The following is a 20,536-nucleotide window of genomic DNA, read 5'->3' as shown; positions in this document are numbered from 1 at the left end:
CTTGGTGGCAATTTTATTGACTTGTGATACACAAATTTGTATCCTGGACTTATTAAATTTTATGGCAGATGAAGTGGCTCCAGAACCATTTTTGGCTGACAATGTCAGCTCAGTGAAAGTTACCTACAAGGAAGCTGTTTCTGAAGTTAAAAAAATGGTGAGAGTATGCTAAAAGTGCTACTTTGTGACCAAGAATTATGTCTGTTCTGATTCAGACTGATAATGGCATTTCTGAGAAATAACAAAGGCAGAAAAATGTGAAGCTGTGCTTAAATCTTATTAAGAGGATTCGTTTTCCCACCTCCTCATGGGGAGCCACAGGGAAGGGTTAAAATGGACTTTGAGTGGCTCTGAGATGGACACACCACATATCTCAAGTATAACCACATATGTGCTGCCACCCAGGTGTGTGGCTTTTGAATGAGCCAGCTGGCTAACTGCAGCCTGGATGACAAATGTTTCTGGGACACAGAGCTCTCTCCTGCCTCTTCCAGGCTCCAAGAGGCACTCTCCTTTCCTAAGCCTAAGGAGCTGAAAAGGAGGAGCTACAGTTTTTCATGAAATTGAATATAGCTGTGAAGTCACTTTATACTTCAGCATGTTAACATAACTTAAAAAGCATAGGTTTAGGATGCAGGCTGACCATAGTTGCAGTTAAAACATGGACAAGCAATTTCTACATTCAGTTCCTCAGCAATCCCATTGGTGTTTCCATCTAAGTCCATATAGAATCCTAATTCTCATCTTGGCCACTACTGTGGTCCAAGCCCCACAGTTGTCTGGATTGCTGCAGTGGCCTCCTAACTGGGCTTGCTGCTGAAGCCCTCACCTCTCTTCAGCTGATGCTTCACACTGTAGCCAGGAGGGTCTTTGTAAAAGCTAAGCCAGATGATGTCATTTCTCGGCTCAAAACCTCCAATAACCAGAAGTAAACTTCTGGAAGACAGGGATCTATGCTTTTTATTCATTGTAATGTCGCCAATTCCTAGATTGTTTGACACACATTAGGTGCCCAATAAATGGTAATGAAGGAATAAATAAATGCAAAGCTTAGTGTCTTGATTAGAATGAAATTTGAAGCCACTTCTCCAGTCTCATCTTCTAAAAGTCTTCTGCTAGCTCATTCCCAGGCAAGGTGTTATATTTGAAAAAGGCAGACAGATCTGGTGAATCCTGCTATCATTAGGCACTAGCTGTGTAACTACTGGGAAATGTATTTACCTGAACTTATGCCTCTTTATCTGAAAGATGAAGATAATATTATGTGCCTATGCCATAATCCTTTTTCAAATTAAATGAGATGTGATAACACATGTAAGACAACCCTGGGGCTGGCATGTAATTGGCATTCAATAAGTGAAAAATAAAACCACATAACACACTTTCACCTCACAGAGTAGAAGGAACATCTAAATGCTCAGAGAGGAAATTCTTCCAAAGGCTTTTGAGTACTTGGAGAACAAGAATTCTAGAGTGCCCACGGCTTGCTCCACTGAGTCAAACCACCTGCCCACATTCATAGCACAAACTTAATAAACTGTTGTCTGAGGAAGAAATCTAATCAGGATTGCCAAAGATAACAATCTTTGGTTTCTTTCAAAGGAATGTGCTTAAAGTCAATTTAAATGAAATTACTTGCTTGTAATATAGGCAAAAATAAGAAAGGATAAAGTACTATTATTGTTTATAGGCTGCAAATAAAAATTCTAAACATTTTTTAAATCCACAAGAAAAAAATACACTTTTTTTTACATATCTCTGCACCTACCAGTAAAATATTACCAAATTATTAAAATGACACAATTCTCTAAATAAGAATAAACAGGCAGCACAGGCTACAGAATATTCATTTTTTAAAAGCAAATGCTCTGAATATCCGTATAGATTTTGTGTGCCAAGTGAAAGTTATTATCCTACAGGGTTAGTCTCCTTTACATTCCAAATCAGCCACATGGCCAGTGATGTATTAAGGTAATAAAGAAGTAATTGATTTGAAGTGAGGAATGCTAAGGCCTCAACACAACAACAGCATAGTTGGTGCACAGCTGGCCCTAAAAAGACTAACAAGCCTGCTCAAGCCCTTGAGAAGCTTAGCACTCATTAGCAGGGAACCCTAGCACCTACTTCACAGAGTGAAGGCCTTAGGAAGAAGTTAGGAAGCCAGTGGGTTAGCAAATGTTGAATCCAAAGTCTCTTTCTACTCTGACAATCTGATTGTCCCTGAACCTAAGAGAAATGCGTGAGGTTTCATTCAAGAATTAGACCTTAAACCTAGTGGGGAGTTCAGGTCCCCAGGCTACCTAAATCCATGATGGACGGTGTAGGGTACAGAAAGGCATTGGCTGTGGAGTCTGAATGAGCTGTGTTTTACTCCTGGCTCTGCCACTTCTGGCTCTGTGAGATTAGATTAATTATAATACCTAATCTCTTCATCTATATAATAAGGAAAATGGTAATTGCCTGCTGGGATTGTTATGAAAGTTAAATAAAACAAAGCAAATGTATATCAAGCATAGTCCCTGGCACATAGTAGGTTTTCAAGAATTGTTTATTAGCTTCTCTCTCCATCACTCTAGACCTTTCTGGTTAGTGCCAACAGTCACCAGGGAGAGCATGTGGGAGAACTAGGTGAGACACATGGTCCTCAGACCGCTTCCTTAGGCGCCCCAGAACACCTTTGTTTATACAGCATGCATAAACCCAGCCAAGGGAAAACACAGATTTTATCTAACCTGTAGGAAAATACATAACTTCTTTCAGTACAAAAAGCTCCCTCATCCCAATATAGAGCATATACAAATCTAAATAAATAGAAACAGGTTCTTCCCTTTTAAAATGAGGGCCAATCAGAATGTTTAGTTTTTGGATAAAGTCAAAAGGCTAAATATATCCGAAATCTGAAGACAATTGATATAAGGACATCTATATTTATCATTTTCAAATGATATAACTTATTGTGTATCTTAAATCCAAACTAGTTTTAAAAGCCACAAGTCTTAAATATATACAGGAAAGCAACGACAACAACAATAATAAAGCAGTAACAATGATAGTAACAAAACAAAGTAATATGAGGTCAAATGTAGGGAATTAATTCTGTGGCAGATTTGGGGTAAGTGGAAGCTCTGCTGTAAGCCTGGTCCCCAGTCTGGCGCTGGCTTGGTAGCATGCAGCTCCAGTCCAAGGCAAGCACATGAGGGAAAGTCCTAGAATTGGAAGACGCAGGGAGGACCATGCCGAGTCTTAGCTGGCTAGGAGTCAGGTCTCATTGAGGTTTTGTTAGAGGAGAGGCAATCGGTTCTCCTATAAATATATAGAAGTTGCCAGAGATGCCTTGACCTCCTGGAATCTACAGTATGATTTCCAGATAATGCAACAGTTTATAGCCAACATGGTTTTCCTCTAAAGCAACATAAACTTCCAATAATGTGTCAGAACTTGGTTTTGGTTTATGAAATAGGATACACAGGCATTTCATTTTCATTTCATTGAGGAGAGTAATAATAATAGGGAGAAGAGAAATGATGAAAAAGATCTCTTTGGACTTTTTTTTCATTATTCTTAAATTTAAAGAATTCTGAGACAGAACTATCGTTAAGCTGATAATCTGAAAGGTCAGTTGACTGTCTTACACTTGCACAAAGAGAGGGGCAGAGCAAAGTAAACTTGGCTCTCAGCAGAAAAAGATTAATCCAGCTTTGTAGACAGCTTTCATAAATCATGAAATTTATAGAACACTGTTTCTTAACAATATGTATTGATCCTAACACCCATTTACTATTCGGTTTCAACCCTCCAGAACTATAGATAAGTATCATTCTCCCTTCTGTGATCTAACTTTGCAGAGAAAACACAACTTCCTTCTGCAGTAAATATACTCATTTTCTACTAGTTCACAAATACACCTGTTGTCCCACTCTATTTCAGCAACAGCCCAGAAGAGAGTGCCTACACTTAAAGAGATTTATATTCCTGCAATAAACTTAACTAATAAGAGTACAGTATCTGAGACATAAAAGTAAATAATGACATGGTAGCGTGTGAATTGAATGACAAGAGGTAGTAAAGCAGAGTGGTTAAATGCATGGGTTTGGGGTCTGAGACCTCTTTCTGCTTTGGGCAAATTACATAATCTGTCATATAATTTATGAGCACATTATCACTGATAAAATAGGGGCATGGTTAGACAAAAATTAATTATTTTAGTGAAGTAAACTGCAACTACTTCTCTTTAAAGGCAGAACAGAAGATCACTTTGAAGAAGATCTTTGTTTTCGGAAGAATCCCTTGGTGTCTTTCTTACTTATGTAAATATAAAGCAATTAGGCATTTTGGGGGAGCATTAGGGCAGGGCAACAAACTGTTTTTTAAACTCCATCTTGCAAACTGGTACCTTTTGAGTCACCCCGAGAAACAATCTGCACACTTGGCAGGAGGAGAATCTGTGTGGAAAAAGGAGCCCAGGGCCTTCTGGAGGGAAGCCCTAGTGTCTTCATCCCCGTTTCCTCGAACTGGAGGCCGGGGATGAGAGATCTATTGGGTCAGGATGACACTGACTAAGGTCCTGGAGCAGGGAAGGTCCTGGAAGCCATAGAAATAAAGTGATCCTAAAGAAGGGCAGAATCTGGGCTGTTGATCTGGGCTCAACAAAACGGCCTCAGATTCTAGGAGAAGGACTAATTTCAGACTAGCATGAGGCCAACTCCAGAAGCGCCTCCAGACCAGCCAGCTTGGCACAGTGGTTATGATTTAGGGAACAATGGCTGAGGATGGAAATGTAAACAAAGAGAGTTGTAACCTTGTCACCCAAAATGGGTACCCTGTGACACGGATGTGCAAATGGTGCCATACAGCAGACACCAGAGAGGGCAGCAGTCACAGACAGATCCAGCTATGGGCTTCTGCAGGAGGACTGACCCATTTGGCCTGAGTAAAGTCAGGATTCATGGACAATTCAGGGGCAGTGGGAGGGATCTCAAGAGGAGATAATAGACTTCCTGCTAATAAGCCCCGTGGAGACTTAGGTGATTAACTGTAAAGAAGATTAAAGAGATGTGATAATATGTATAACCTGTGTTTGTGGACCAGGTCTTAACAGCTATAATTTCCATAATTCAAAGGCAACAGTCCTACCTCATTATAATGATTAAGATTCTATTAGCCAGGAAAATCACTATTAATCATTGGTGAAGCAGAAACATTATGACTCCAAGTGCATAAAGGCCATTTCTGGCCTAGCCCAGTTTTCCACTCTCATCCTCTGCTTCTGCTTATTATATTTTTTATTTTTTTATTTCCATAGGTTATTGGGGTACAGGTGGTGTTTGGTTACATGAGTAAGTTCTTTGGTGGTGATTTGTGAGATTTTGGTGCACCCATCACCTGAGCAGTATACACTGCACCCAATTTGTGGTCTTTTATCCCTCAACTCCTTCCCACACTTTCCCTCTGAGTCCCCAAAGTCCATTGTGTCTTTCTTATGCCTTTGCATCCTCATAGCTTGGCTCCCACATATGAGTGAGAACATACAATGTTTGTTTTTCCATTCCTGAATTATTTCACTTAGAATAATAGTCTCCAGTCTCATCCAGGTCACTGCGAATGCCATTAATTCATTGGTTTTTATGGTTGAGTAACATATATAGTATATATATATAGTGTATATATATATAGTATATACATAGTGTATATATAGTGTATATATACACTAGTTTCTATATATACTGTATATATACTGTATATATACAGTATATATATACAGTATATATAGTATACTACTATATATAGTATACTACTATATATATACTGTATATATATACTGTATATATATATACTGTATATATATACTGTAGTATATATACTACTATATATAGTAGTATACTATATATACTGTATGTATACACTATACTGTATACAGTATATATACTGTATGTATACACTATATATACTGTATACAGTATATATACTGTCTGTATACAGTATATATGTAGTATATATATACGTTTTTGGAATTGCAAATTGTGCTGCTATAAACTCGTGTGCAAGTATCTTTTTCATTTAATGACTTCTTTTCCACTGGGTAGATAGCCAGTAGTGGGATTGCTGGATCAAATGGTAGTTCTACTTTTAGTTCTTTAAGGAATCTCCCCACTGTTTTCCATAGTGGTTGTACTAGTTTACATTCCCACCAGCAGTGCAGAAGTGTTCCCTATTCACTGCATCCCTGCCAACATCAATTATTTTTTGATTTTTTGATTATGGTCATTCTTGCAGGAGTAAGGTAGTATCGCATTGTGGTTTTGATTTGCATTTCCCTGATCATTAGTGATGTTGAGCATTTTTTCATATGTTTGTTGGCCATTTGTATATCTTCTTTTGAGAATTGTCTATTCATGTCTTTAGCCCATTTTTTGATGGGATTGTTTATTTTCTTGCTGATTTGTTTGAGTTCACTGTAGATTCTGGATATTAGTCCTTTGTCAGATGTATAGATTGTGAAGATGTTCTCCCACTCTGGGCTGTCTGTTAACTCTGCTGACTATTCCTTTTGCCATGCAAAATCTCTTAAGTTTAATTAAATCCCAGTATTTATCTTTGTTTTTATTGCATTTACTTTTGGGTTGTTGATCATGAAATCCTTGCCTAAGCCAATGTCTAGAAGGGTTTTTCCAATGTTATCTTCTGGAATTTTTATAGTTTCAGGTCTTAGATTTAAATCCTTGATCCATCTTGAGTTGATTTTTGTATAAGGTGAGAGATGAGGATCCAGTTTCATTCTCCTACATGTGGCTTGCCAATTATCCCAGCACCATTTGTTGAATAGGGTGTCCTTTCCCAACTTTACGTTTTTGTTTGCTTTGTTGAAGATCAGTTGGCTGTAAGTATTTGGGTTTATTTCTGGGTTCTCTATTCTGTTCCATTGGTCTATGTGCCTAATTTCATGTCAGTACCATGCTGTTTTGGTGACTATGGCCTTATAATATGGTTTGTAATCAGGTAATGTGACACCTCCAGATTTATTCTTCTTGCTTAGTCTCGCTTCAGCTATGTGGGCTCTTTTTTTGGTTCTGTATGTATTTTAGGACTGGTTTTGTTTGTTTGTTTGTTTGTTTGCTTTTAAATTCTGTGAAGAATGATGGTGGTATTTTGATAGGAATTGCACTGAATTTTTAGATTGCTTTTGGTAGTATGGTCATTTTCACAATATTGATTCTACCTATTCACAAGCATGGGATGTGTTTCCATTTGTTTGCGTTGTCTATGATTTCTTTCAGCAGTGTTTTGTATCCTTGTACAGGTCTTTCACACCTTGGTTAGGTATATTCCTAAGTATTTTATTATATTATCTTTTTGCAGCTATTTTAAAAGGGGTTGAGTTCTTGATTTGATTCTCAGTTTGGTCGCTATTGGTATATAGAAGACCTACTGATTTCTGTACGTTAATTTTGTATCCGGAAACTTTTCTGAATTCTTGTATCAGTTCTAGGAGCTTTCTGGAGGAGTCTTTAGGGTTTTCTAGGCAAACAATCATATCATCAGCAGACAGCGAGAGTCCCAATTTGGATGCCCTTTATTTCTTTCTCTTGTCTGACTGCTCTGGCTAGGACTTCCAGTTCTATGTTGAAGAGGAGTGGTGAGAGTGGGCATCCTTGTCTTGTCCCAGTTCCCAGAGGGAATGCTTTCAACTTTTCCCCATTCAGTATTATGTTGGCTGTGGGTTTGTCATAGATGGCTTTCATTACATTGAGGTATGTCCCTTATATGCCGATTTTGCTGAGAGTTTTAATCATAAAGGGAAGCTAGATTTTGTGGAATGCTTTTTCTGCATCTATTGAGATGATCATGTAATTTTTGTTTTTGATTCTGCTTATGTGGTGTATCACATTTATTGACTTGTGTATGTTAAACCATTCCTGCGTCCCTGGTATGAAACCCACTTGATCATGGTGGATTATCTTTTTGATACATTGTTGGATTTGGTTAGCTAGTATTTTATTAAGGATTTTAGCATCTATATTCACCAGGGATATTGGTCTTTAGTTTTCTTTTTTGGTTATGTCCTTTCCTGGTTTTGGTATTAGGGTGGTACTGGCTTTATAGAATGATTTAGGGACTGTTCCCTCTTTCTCTATCTTGTGGAATAGTGTCAATAGAATTGGTACCAATTCTTCTTTGAATGTCTGGTAGAATTCTGGGTGAATCCATCTGGTCTTGGGCTTTTTTTGTTGGTAATTTTTTAATTATCATTTCAATCTTGCGGCTTGTTTTTGGTCTGTTCAGAATATCTAATTCTTTCCGATCTAAGCTAGGAAGGTTGTATCTTTTCAGGAATGTATCCATCTCCTGTAGGTTTTCTAGTTTATGCACATAAAGGTGTTCATAGTACCCTTGAATGACCTTTTGTATTTCTGTGGTATCAGTTGTAATATGTCCCTTTCATTTCTAATTGAGCTTATGTTGCTTTTCTCTCTTCTTTCCTTGTTTAATCTTGCTAATGGTCTATCAATTTTATCTATCTTTCCAAAAAACCAGCTTTTTGTTTCATTTATCTTTTGTATTTTCTTGTTTCAATTTCATTTAGTTATGCTCTGATCTTAGTTATTTCCTTTCTTCTGCTGGGTTTGGGTTTGGTTTGTTTTTGTTTCTCTAGTTCCTTGAGATGTGACCTTAGAATCTCAATTTGTGCTCTTTCAGACTTTTTCATGTAGGCATTTAATGCTATGAACTTTCCTCTTAGCACCGCGTTTGTTGTATCCCAGAGGTTTTGATAGGTTATGTCACTATTGTCACTCAGTTCAAAGAATTTTTAAATTTTCATCTTGATTTCAATTTTGACCCAATGATCATTCAGGAGCAGTTTATTTAATTTCCATGTATTTGCCTGGTTTTGAAGGTTCCTTTTGGAGTTGATTTCCAGTTTTATTCCACTGTGGTCTGAGAGAGTACTTGATATAATTTCAATTTTCTTGAATTTATCAAGACTCGTTTTGTGGCCTATCATATGGTCTATCTTGGAGAAAGTTCCATGTGCTGATGAATAGAATGTATATTCTGCAGTTCTTGGGTAGAATGTTCTCTAAATATCTGTTAAGTCTATTTATTCCAGGGTGTAGTTTAAATCCATTGTTTCTTTGTTGACTTTCTGTGTTGATGAACTGTCTAGTGCTGTCAGTAGAGTACTGAAGTCCCCCACTATTACTGTGGTGCTGTCTATCTTACTTCTCAGGTCAATTACTAATTGTTTTATAAATTTGGGAGCTCCAGTGTTAGGTGCATATATATTTAGAATTGTGATATTTTCCTGTTGGACAAGGCCTTTTATCATTATATAATGACCCTCTGTCTTTTTTAACTGCTAGAGCCTTAAAGTTTGTTTTGTCTGATAAAAGAATAGCTACTCCTGCTCACTTTCGTGTCCATTTGCATGGAATCTCTTTTTCTATCCATTTACCTTAAGTTTATGTGAGCACTTAAGTGTTAGGTGTGTCTCTGAAGGCAGCAGATGGTTGGTGAATTCTTATCCATTCTGCAATTCTGTATCTTTTAAGTGGAGCATTTAGGCCATTTACATTCATCATTAGTATTGAGGTGTGAGGTACCATTCCATTCATCATGCTATTTGTTGCCTGTATACTTTGGTTTTTTGCTTTTTGTTTTTAAATTGTATTTTTGTTTTATAGGTCCTGTGTGATTTATGCTTTAAAGAGGTTCTGTTTTGATGTGTTTCCAGGATTTGTTTCAAGATTTAGAGCTCCTTTTAGCGGTTCTTGTAGTGGTGGCTTGGTAGTGGCAAATTCTCTCAGCATTTGTTTGTCTGAAAAAGGCTGTATCTTTCCTTCATTTATGAAGCTTAATTTCGCCGGGTACAAAATTCTTGGCTGATAACATGTTTTGAGGGGGCTGAAGATAGGGCCCCAATCCCTTCTAGCTTGCAGGGTTTCTGCTCAGAAATCTGCTGTTAATCTGATAGGTTTTCCCTTATAGTTTACCTGGTGTTTTTGCCTCACAGCTGTTAAGATTCTTTCCTTCATCTTAACTTTAGATAACCTGAGGACAATGTGCCTAGGTGGTGATCTTTTTGTGATGAATTTCCCAGTGTTCTTTGAGTTTCTTGTATTTGGATGACTAGTTCTTTACCAAGGCTGGGGAAGTTTTCCTCAATTATTCCTCTAAATATATTTTCCAAACTTTTAGATTTCTCTTCTTCCTCAGCAATGCCAATTATTCTTAGGTTTTGTAGTTTAACATAATCCCAGACTCTTGGAGGCTTTGTTTATATTTTCTTATTCTTTTTTCTTTGTCTTTGCTTAATTCGAAAACTTTGTCTTCAAGCTCTGAAGTTCTTTCTTTTGCTTGTTCAATTCTATTGCTGAGATTTTCCAGAGCATTTTGCATTCTATAAGTGTGTCCATTGTTTCCTGAAGTTTTGATTGTTTTTTATTTATGCTATCTATTTCACTGAATATTTCTCCCTTCACTTCTTGTGTCATTTTTTTGGATTTCCTTACACTGGGCTTTGTTTCTCTCTGGTACCTCCCTGATTAGCTTAACAACCAACCTTCTGAATTCTTTTTCAGGTAGATCAGGGATTTCTTCTTGGTTTGGATCCATTGTTGGTGAGCTAGTGTGATTTTTTGGGGGGGTGTTAAAGAACGCTGTTTTGTCATATTATCAGAGTTGGTTTTCTGGTTCCTTCTCATTTGGGTCAGCTCTGTCAGAGGGAAGGTCTAAGGCTCAACGCTGGTGTTCAGTTCCTTTTGTCTCACAGGGTGTTTCCTTGATGTAGTACTCTCCCCCTTTTCCTAGGGATGTGGCTTCCTAAGAGCTGAGCTGTAGTGATTGTCATCTCTCTTCTGGATCTAGCCTCCCAGCAAGTCTACCAGGTTCTGGGCTGGTACTGGGGTCATCTGCACAGAGTCCTGTGATGAACTGTCTATGGGTCTCTCAGCCATGGATATTAGCATCTGCTCTGGTGGAGGCGGCAAGGAGGTGAAATGGACTCTGTGAGGATACCTTAGCTTTGATTGATTAGTGCACTATTTTTGTGCTGGTTATCCTCCTGCTGGGAGGTGGCACATTCAAGACAGCATCATCTGTGGTAATATGGGGAGGAACAGGTGGTGGGTGGGTCCCTAGAACTGCCAAGAGTATATGCCCTTTGTCTTCAGCCACCAGGGTATGTAGGGAAGGACCACCAGGTGGGGGCAGGGCTAGGCATGTCAGACTCTTCTTGGGCAGGTCTTGCTATGGCTGCTGTGGAGGATGGGGTTGAAGTTTCTAGGTCAATGGAGTTATGTTCCTAGAAGGATTATGGCTCTCTCTGCTGTGTAATGCAGGTTGTCAGGGAAGTAGGGGAAAGCCGGCAGTCACAGGCCTCATCCAGCTCCCAGGCAACCCAAAGGGCTGATCTCACTCTCACTGTGCCCCTCCCAACAGCACCAAGTCTGTTTCCAGGCGGTGGGTGAGCAGGGCTGAGAACTTGCCCCAGGCTACTTGCCTCCCAGCTGCAAAAGTAAGTAGGGCTTTCCTTCTTCCCTTGCCTGTGGAGTCTGCATACATGCCCTCCCCCCAGTTCTGGCCAGGAGACTTTTTGATCAGCTCAAATTGTTACAAAGTGCAGCTGGAGGTTTCCTTCTCCCTGTGGCCTTTTCCCAGTGCCTCTAGTACCCCTCCTCAAGGACCCCTGTGAGGTGAGGCAGAAGTGGCTTGCTAGGGGAGCCAGCGAGCCCACAGGGACTTTTCTGCTGCTTCCTCTAACCCCATATTTTGCTCGGCCCTCTACATTGACTCAGCTGCATGTAAGGTCGGAATCTTCTCCCGTACCCTAGAACTTCAGGTTCCCTCTCCAGTGGGGATATATGTTCAGGGGCAGATGATCTCCTTTTCCCACTTCTACAGTTTTTTGGGGTGTCTTACAGTATTTGGGGTGTCTCCCAGGTCCTGCAGGAGTAATCTGCTTCCTTCAGAGGGTCTGTGGGTTCTCTTGGCTTTCCTAATGTATTCCTGCAGTCATTCTTGAGTAAAAGCTCACAATGCAAGTCTCCACACACTGTTCTGTCCATCCGAGTGACAGCTGCAATCTAGTCTTGCTTCTGGTCTGCCATCATGATCTGCTTCTGCTTCTCATCCTAAGCTCTAGCTATACCATATTTCCTACCAGTCCCTGAACAGGCCATGTTATCTCAGAGTTTTGACATTTTGTATATGCTCTTCTTCCTATCTAGAATACCTCTTCACCTTTTCCATCTAGGAAACTCCTATTCATTGAACAAAGCCTATCTCTATAATACTTTCTCTGGGAAGGCTCCCCTAACTCAAAGGCAGAGTTGGCTGCCCCTTTCTCAATGTTCCTCTAGAACTGCATGCATAACTCTATTTTCATTTTCAGCCACCCTTAAATGTTGATCTTCCCATTAGACCATTAATTTTCTGATACTCATTTCCCTTTTTCATAATCTGGCCCAATACCTGACATTTAACAATTGCTGAATAAATGTTTGTTTATTTGATTGACTGAATGAATATATTTGTATAAATATAAATAAAAGGGACCACCTTTTCATTTAATCTAAAGCATGCATTGCCTACTCAGTTTAGAAAGTTGGTAAAAGATGCCATTTTTGTGAGACCAAAGCACAAGTAACACAGGTTAAAACACCCCAGTAGCCAAGATAATTAAATGTGCTTCACCTTTGACATTTGCTTTAGTTGCCATTACATTACCTACTTTTGTAGCACAGCTGGGTCTACTCAAAATTTAATACATCAACAGCTCTTGTTGACTAAGTCATTAAATAAATATGTAATGGTCACCAAAATTTTCCATCAGCTAACTGAATTAAATGATAGGTATTTACATTTTAAACTCTGGGAGCTCTCTTTATTTTATTTTTAAAATTATTTTGATAATTTTTCTGAATATAAATACAATATATAGCAACATATCTTTTTTAAAATTTAAAATTGAGAGAAACAAAAAATTAGAAACCAAAACAACTTGTAAGAATATTGTTATACTTCTTTACATTTTTTGTAAACAAATGTATGTTTACAAATATGTACGTACAAAAATTATAAATGTATGTAAACAATAGTAGTTTTCTACTGCCCTTTCCACTTAAAGTCAGGGCACATATGGTCCTTATTATAATCAATAATGTTCAAAAATGGTTCTTCACTTATCTTAGCTATTCCCTTATTATTGGGCATTTAAGGATTTTATTCTTGGGACAAGTTCTTAAAAATAGAAATATAGAACTGAGTTTAAACAGTATAAACATTCTTAAGGCTCTTGACACATGCCACCAATGCCCTAAAGAAAGGTTACCAATTTATATTTCTACCAGCAATGCCTGAGAAAAGTTACTTTTGCTTAATGTAGAACTTTAAAATCTTATCTTCTTTTTTATGTGTCATATTGTATCTATTTTTCTACACTATATTCTGTTCATTTTCACACATATGCACACACAATCTATAGTCTATTTTACCTTGATTGAGATAATTGTTAAGTTTATATCCGATGCCTGGCAAGAGTTATGTGAATTTGTTTTTTTTTTTTAATTTAAATTGCCTGATAGTAGGGCTCTTTTATCAACACATGTCTAAGATAATGCTAGTGTCATGTAGGAATCACAAGCCTGATCTAGTTGGCATTTTCAAACATGCCATTTCTTTTTCTCTATCATTATTTACCGTGTTTTTATGTGCAAGGAGAAATTGAGAAGCCTGGCTAATAATAGATTTGAACTCTGAATCACACTTTTGTTAAGAGTTCTACCTTACAAAAACATCAACTGGTGAGAAGTTAAACAACAGTACAATTTTAAAGAAAATGATGGTAAATCAAGTACAAGTACCAAAACCTCCTTTTACAAATTTACATTTACCAAAATGGTTTTTTAAATTTTATTTTTTGTGAAGATCAAGCTGTGTGAGGAAAAACAACTGTTTGTACTTGAATCATGTATTATAAAAAAGTAATGCATCTCCAACAAGCAACTGAGATGAGAAAATTTCTGGGATCCCTTTTCAATACCAAACAGCAAATATGAAGCATAAGTTTTTTTTAATATAATGCAGGAACCATTATTAAGCTACTTCTGTTAACATGCTCCTTTTTATGACTATGGTGGAGAAGATGTTATCTACATTTTCAAAGATTTTCCTTGTGTATAAAATTAGTTATGAAGTTATCTACACTCAATTAAAGGATTAATCCTTTATTGTTTTTGACCAGTAATTAATGTAATTTTTAATTATTGGTCACATTTAAGTTTAGGTTTTCAGACCATAGTACATTTGGGGTAGTACTAATCCTTTTTTTTTTTTTTTTTGAGATGGAGTCTCCCTCTGTCACCCAGGTTGGTGTACAGTGGTGCAATCTCAGCTCACTGCAACCTCCGACTCCTGGGTTCAAGTGATTCTCATGACTCTGCCTCCAGAGATTACAGGCATTTGTCACCATGCCCAGCTAGTTTTATATTTTTAGTAGAGATGGGGCTTTGTCATGTTGGCCAGGCTTGTCTTGAACTCCTGACCTCAAGTGATCTGCCCGCCTCGGCCTCCCAAAGTGCTGGGATTACAGGTGTGAGCCACTGCGCCTGACCACTAACCCACTTTTGAAATCAGTTTCAAACAAAAACTCACCTTCTTGAGCACTGCTCTATTCTCAGCCCCCAAAGAGATTGCTGAATACTCTTGCTAAAGGAAAATCTCACCATGCAAATAATAAGATTATCCGAACATCCCTGGAACTCTCCCCCTCCTTTACATTCCTACTGTGGCTATCATAATTTAAGCCCTTTGAATTGTTGCAATCGCCAACTAACTGCTTCCACCAATCCTCTCGGTATAACTGCTGCCAGATTCATCTTCTTAGAATACTGCTTTGAACATGTCACTGGCTGCATGAAAACCTTTAATCATCCCTTATCATCTATAGCAGTCATCTGCCTCCAACCTCTTTTGAACATGTATCTCTATCAATAAAACAATTTTGAGTGTGGATCACCACATAGCATATTTACATATAAATGACACATATACAACATTGTCAATATAAGAAATTATTAGTAAAATATATTTCTTTTTCTATATAAAGAATACATCTTTTTCTATATACAAATATATTTTCCTACACACTTCCTAACTTTGGACGCCACTGGTCTATGGGATAGACCATCCTCTTTAGTATAGCATTCAAGGCCCTATGTAGATAGATTCTGATCTGCCTCCCAGAGTTACCTCCAACTACTCCCTTTTCCAAAAGCCTCATTTCCATGTAAATTGGCCTCCTCACTTTCTTTCCATTTCTGTGATTTTCCTCACACCATTTATGCCATCTGGTTTGTCCTTTCTTTTTCTCTCAACTTATGCATATCTCAACTATCTTACAAGATCCAGCTCCAATTCCTCCTGCTCCACTCTCTCCTTTCTCTGGACTTCAAAGCTGTTATTTTATGTTCTAACCATTTGGCAGTTAATTATGATTAATGTAGTTTTCACACACAGCCCCTGGTAAATCAAAGAGCCCTATACGTATTTGTTAATGTATGTATTACCACGTGTAACAGAATTTTAAGCTGCAACAATAGCGATATGGATCAGATTTATAAAAAGAACTTTTGGACATAGGATATTTTTGAACATTAAATCATTAATATTATTATTATTATTATTGTTATTACTTGTTTTTTGAGATGGAGTCTTGCTCTGTTGCCCAGCCTGGAGTGCTGTGGCATGGTCTCGGCTTTCTGCAACCTCTGCCCCCCAGGTTCAAGCGATTCTCCTGCCTCAGCCTCTTGAGTAGCTGGGGTTACAGGTGCCTGCCACCACATATGCCTAAGGGAGAGTAAAGCCTGGAAATAAGGCTGGTCTTGGGCAGGTGGGGTAGGTGGAAATAGGCTGGAATCCTTGAGTTCCTATTAGATCTGGGCCATTATAATTGGCGACTCTACAAATACTGAACCCTACCCACAGGGACATAGGACTGGCATTTCTTCAAGGAAAGTATTTGCCTCTCAGGGGAAGGGCTATTTATCTCAAACATTTTCATTCTTCAATTATGGGAAGCACAAGACACATTTGCATCCTTGAGATAAAAGAAAATTTAGAGCAACCTGTGAAGTGTTTACATGAAATTTCAGTGCTTCACATTTTATGCACCTTACATTGCTAAGGTAATGGATTAGCTGACCTTATGGAGCTTTAGCTTTTTGGGGTCATTTTGATATATCTTCTAAGTAAAAGCTGTTAAGGCAAGGGAGAAATTTTATATAGATTCTTAAAAGTATTTCTAGGAGCTTGTAAAAATTCACTTAAAACCTCAGGGGAATATTGTCTAAAAAAGACTCCCCAAGTTTATCTGCTGCCCTCCTAGGGCCAAGTGTACAGAGGTGTATTCAGTCTGTGAACACTCCGTTTTTGAAATGAAACCAAATCCATGCAGAGTTATGTGCTGAGTGTGGGAAGGAATGCTATGCCTCCATTCTCAGCACTTTCCCAGGACCCCCGTCCTCAAACCTTAAAACCAATCTATTAGATTTTTTTCCCCTATGTAGTCACCATTTCAAGAACATGCCCCAACATTTAAATTTCAACATTTAATACATTGAAACACATCATCACTGTCCTTCTTGGATGCACAAGCATGCATTTAAGAACTCTATTTCATAAAAGAAGAAACTAAAATTTTGCAATAGAAGTAGTAAATATACAAATCAATAAATACTCATTTGGACTAACTGTGCAGAAATAAAAAAGATTAAATGCCACAATCATTGCAACTCTGAATATCAGATTCATCCATTCACCAACTACTCCTGGTCCAGGAACCAAGGCATTTGGTGCTGAAGAAATCATTATCTTTGAATTCATGAAACTTACAATCCAGAGGACAAAAAGGTAAAAAGTTCCCACATTATTCTTATCATCATCACCATCACCCACATCATTGTAGTAGGCGTTTTGCATTCATGTGAAGAACTGATTTTTTTAAAATTATTATTTTTCTGGAGAGAGAGAGAGCGCACACTGGGTCCAAGAGAAGAAGTGAGGGCTAGGGAAGAAAGCTAATAAAGGAAAGGATTGGATGAGAGTAATGGCATAGTGGAGAAAGCATCTGCAGCAAAGCTGGCCAACATTCAGGGCAAAATTGGGGAGAAGGGACCAAGATTGACTGGGCACTCTATACTGTGCCAGTCACTGTGCTAAATGTTTTTAGACAATAGCTCATATAATTTTCAAAATATTACCTCACTTAATTCTGCAAAGCAAGTAATATTGTCATCCTGTTTCACAAATAATAAAACTGAGAGGTAGAGAAATTAAGTCACTTGACCAGTATTATACAGCCAATAAGTGTCAGAGCCAGGATTCAAACCTAGGACTGCCTAATGCCCAATTAATGCTCTTAACTGCTTTATACTGTTGCCCTTCCAAAAGATAAACTGCATGGGAAGATCTGACCAGTACTGTGCAACCTCTATCTTCTTCTGTCTCTTTTTAGGTGAAAAATCTCAACTTAGAGAATATAATCTAACAATGCTACTGTATCTATCCCTGTTACCCAGTGGTCCATATTAGCACCTGCAAATTCCATCTAAAACTATCCAATTTTAAAGAGATAAAGTGGCAAGAATGTGACCTATAGACATTAGATTGCATATATGTGTTTGGTTGGTGTGGGTGAGAGATGAGACCAATGCAAAGGGCATTTTCTTGGCTGATAGAGATAAGCAATCAGTCCCTAAGACAGTCAGAAGTTGAACAACATTGGAATGTCCAGATTTATATCAACAGGAATGTCAAAATCTTCAACTGCTGGGTCTAAAAATTATCACTAACTTTGAACAGTAGGAGACAGAAAAGAAGAATAATTTATCTTCTGGAAGAGCTGCTCAAGACTCATTTGCATTTTAGGGGACTGAGCTCCAGAAAAATAAAAAATGAACCTAAAACCTTAAAAGCCTAGCAGCCACTTAGACAAATTAACAAAATGCATTCTCTGCACAGAAAAATCACGGGGCTTTTCAAATATCAGAAAAATATTACTGTCAAGATGATTGTAAAACAAAAGCTCCAAATATTAAATATAAATATATTAATTTTGTTGTCAGAAATAAACCCTGCTGGAGACAAAAACTCAAAATGATGTTTTAGGGCCTTTAAGTTTTAAGAAGAAATGATTTTTTAAACATTAAGGTCTTACTGTTCTCTGCAGAGAGAAGGAGATTATACCAGAGGGAGAGTCAAAATTGAGTTTAGGAATAGATCTGGAGGGAGGGCAGAAAGGTGATCAAAGAGTGAATTTGTGGAGAGCGATTACATAACTGTGAAAGTATTTACAGTTCCACTGATGCTGTGTTTAGAGACAGCTGGGCAGCTGGTGAGGCAGTGAGGCTGGGGGAGAGAAAGAATCAGGATTTACTGGGTACTTAACACTATGCCAGACGCTGTGCTAAGTTCTTTCCAGACATTATCTCATTTAATTTTCACAATAATTCTATAATACCTGACAGTATTATTATATCTGGATCCCCAAGTTACAGATAAGGAAACAAAAGTTAAAAGAATGTAAGCAATTTGCACAATGTCACAGAGCTATTCAGTGCTAGAGGCTGGATATGAATCCAGATTTTTTATTTTTTTACTCCAATGCCCATACCTTTTCAACTAGACCACCCTGACTCAGACCCCCTTACATTGAGACCATTCTCTGACGTACGAAAGCAAAAATAACCTAGGACAAATACTAATGGCATAGGTAGACCACAGAAGCTGGACTTCAATAACAATCTGGAAGTAACTGAATTGCTTTCTAATATAACTTTCACTAAATCCTCCATGTAAGGTCATCAGTGTTAAGTCACAAGGCATCATCACAGCAGGGGACAGGGTCTGTTCTGAAGTCTTCCTACTGGTATCTACTATGGCCCCACCTTCTAACCCCTCTTCAAGTTTTCCAGTGCAATCTTCTCAAGGAAAACAAGGAATGAGATAAAGTCAGCGTGGGAGGGATAAAAAGAGGCAGTACAAAGGTAGATACAAAGCACAACACAGCAAATCCAACACTGTCAGCCTGTTACTTATAGAAATCACAGAAAATGTACAAATCACACTGTAAGCTGAGGCCATGAGGCATCACCATCTCCATTCTTCCACTGTACCCTATGCACAGACCTCGGATAAAATTGTCACCTTCTAACTTACCACTCGTTACTCCCTCACTAGACTGTCTGACTGAATACAAATTAATTGAGAATTAAGAAAATCCACTGAGCAAAATGACTCAAGATGTGGATGATATAGCTATACTATAGACATGCTTAAGACTCATTTCCAGAGGGCAACCTGTATGTCTTTTTAAAGGATATATAGAATAAAAAACATTTTTATGCATAAATGGATAATTTCTCAAATAAAAACTGGTGACCATAAACAGCACTGTCACAAACTCAAGAAAAGATATAGAAATCTTATTCTATCAGTTCCTGCACCTCCTGCCAATGCTGCCCCATTTGGAGCAGCTGACCACAAACCACACTCACTCTTTAGGCCTTACACCTACCTTCTACAATAAGGACAAATCAGATGTGACATGTAGGAGATGAGGTGGAAAGTGTCTGGGACCAAGAAGAAAGAATGCTGGAACTGGTCAAGCATAGAATTTAAAGAATACCGAGAGGAAAGTGTCAGTCTGGCCTGGCTCTCTGAGGCATCAGCAGGTGCATTATAATTGCTAGAGGCCAGCACAGAGCTGGTTCAGATGGAGAACGAGTGCTCAGCGCCTGACAGGCTGAAGACCAAGCAACTGGCTGTGGAGACATTGCTGATGCAGAGTGTCTGGCTGGATTCTGCCACGTATGTAAAGAAGTGGCTTTGCTCCTGACATTGTGGATAGGACGAGATGGGATCCAAAGCCAGGGGGCACAGACAGGGTGGCCCATGGCCAAAACTTCAGCCAACCAGGTCAGCAAGTGAAGAAACGATTATGTGAGCAGCAGACACAAATACAAGCTAGACAGACTTCCGTGGTGTCATGCTGACCTTGACATGGACAGGAGAACTTTAACTAAAGGGCAAAGACGTTTTTCTTTGTATAAAGAAAGCTGGCATTTATGGAGTCCCTATCCTGTGCCAGGCAGTATGCTAAACACTTTATGTGCATTAGTTCCTTTACTTTTTGAACCTCACAGTAACACAGGATGCAGGTACTAGTACTTTTCCTATTGTATGGATCAGGAAGCTGAGGCTTAGAGAGGTTAAGCAACTCACTTATGGTCACATATATAATAATGGGCAGAAACAGGACTTAAAGCCAGGTTCTCCTGATAGCAAAGCTCACAGCTTAAGCCTCCATTGTACACGTGGATTCCCTCAGTGTGCCCAGTAGACTGGGGATGACTTCCTTGGGGATTAGTCCTATGAGAACCTGGCATGGATGAAGGTGACAACAATTTAGTGTATGTACACAAGGCTCCAATAAGGAAAATACACCCTAGGCCAGTCACAAAACTGAAAAAAATGAGAAACC

At 38.4% G+C, this 20,536-nt stretch overlaps 2 protein-coding genes across 13 annotated transcripts in view; one reads left to right on the top strand and one right to left on the bottom strand.

Moving 5' to 3' along the window:
* The window catches only part of CPQ (carboxypeptidase Q), a 625,632-nt gene that overhangs the window by 237,774 nt on the left and 367,322 nt on the right, over nucleotides 1–20,536 (bottom strand). The gene's annotated exons all lie outside the window — the stretch shown is intronic.
* The window catches only part of TSPYL5 (TSPY like 5), a 347,974-nt gene that overhangs the window by 269,488 nt on the left and 57,950 nt on the right, over nucleotides 1–20,536 (top strand). The window lies entirely within an intron of this gene.

The sequence above is a fragment of the Pan paniscus genome, chromosome 7, assembly GCF_029289425.2.
Source record: "Pan paniscus chromosome 7, NHGRI_mPanPan1-v2.0_pri, whole genome shotgun sequence".
Lineage (NCBI taxonomy): Eukaryota > Metazoa > Chordata > Mammalia > Primates > Hominidae > Pan > Pan paniscus.
This window is presented reverse-complemented; position numbering and strand designations above follow the sequence as displayed.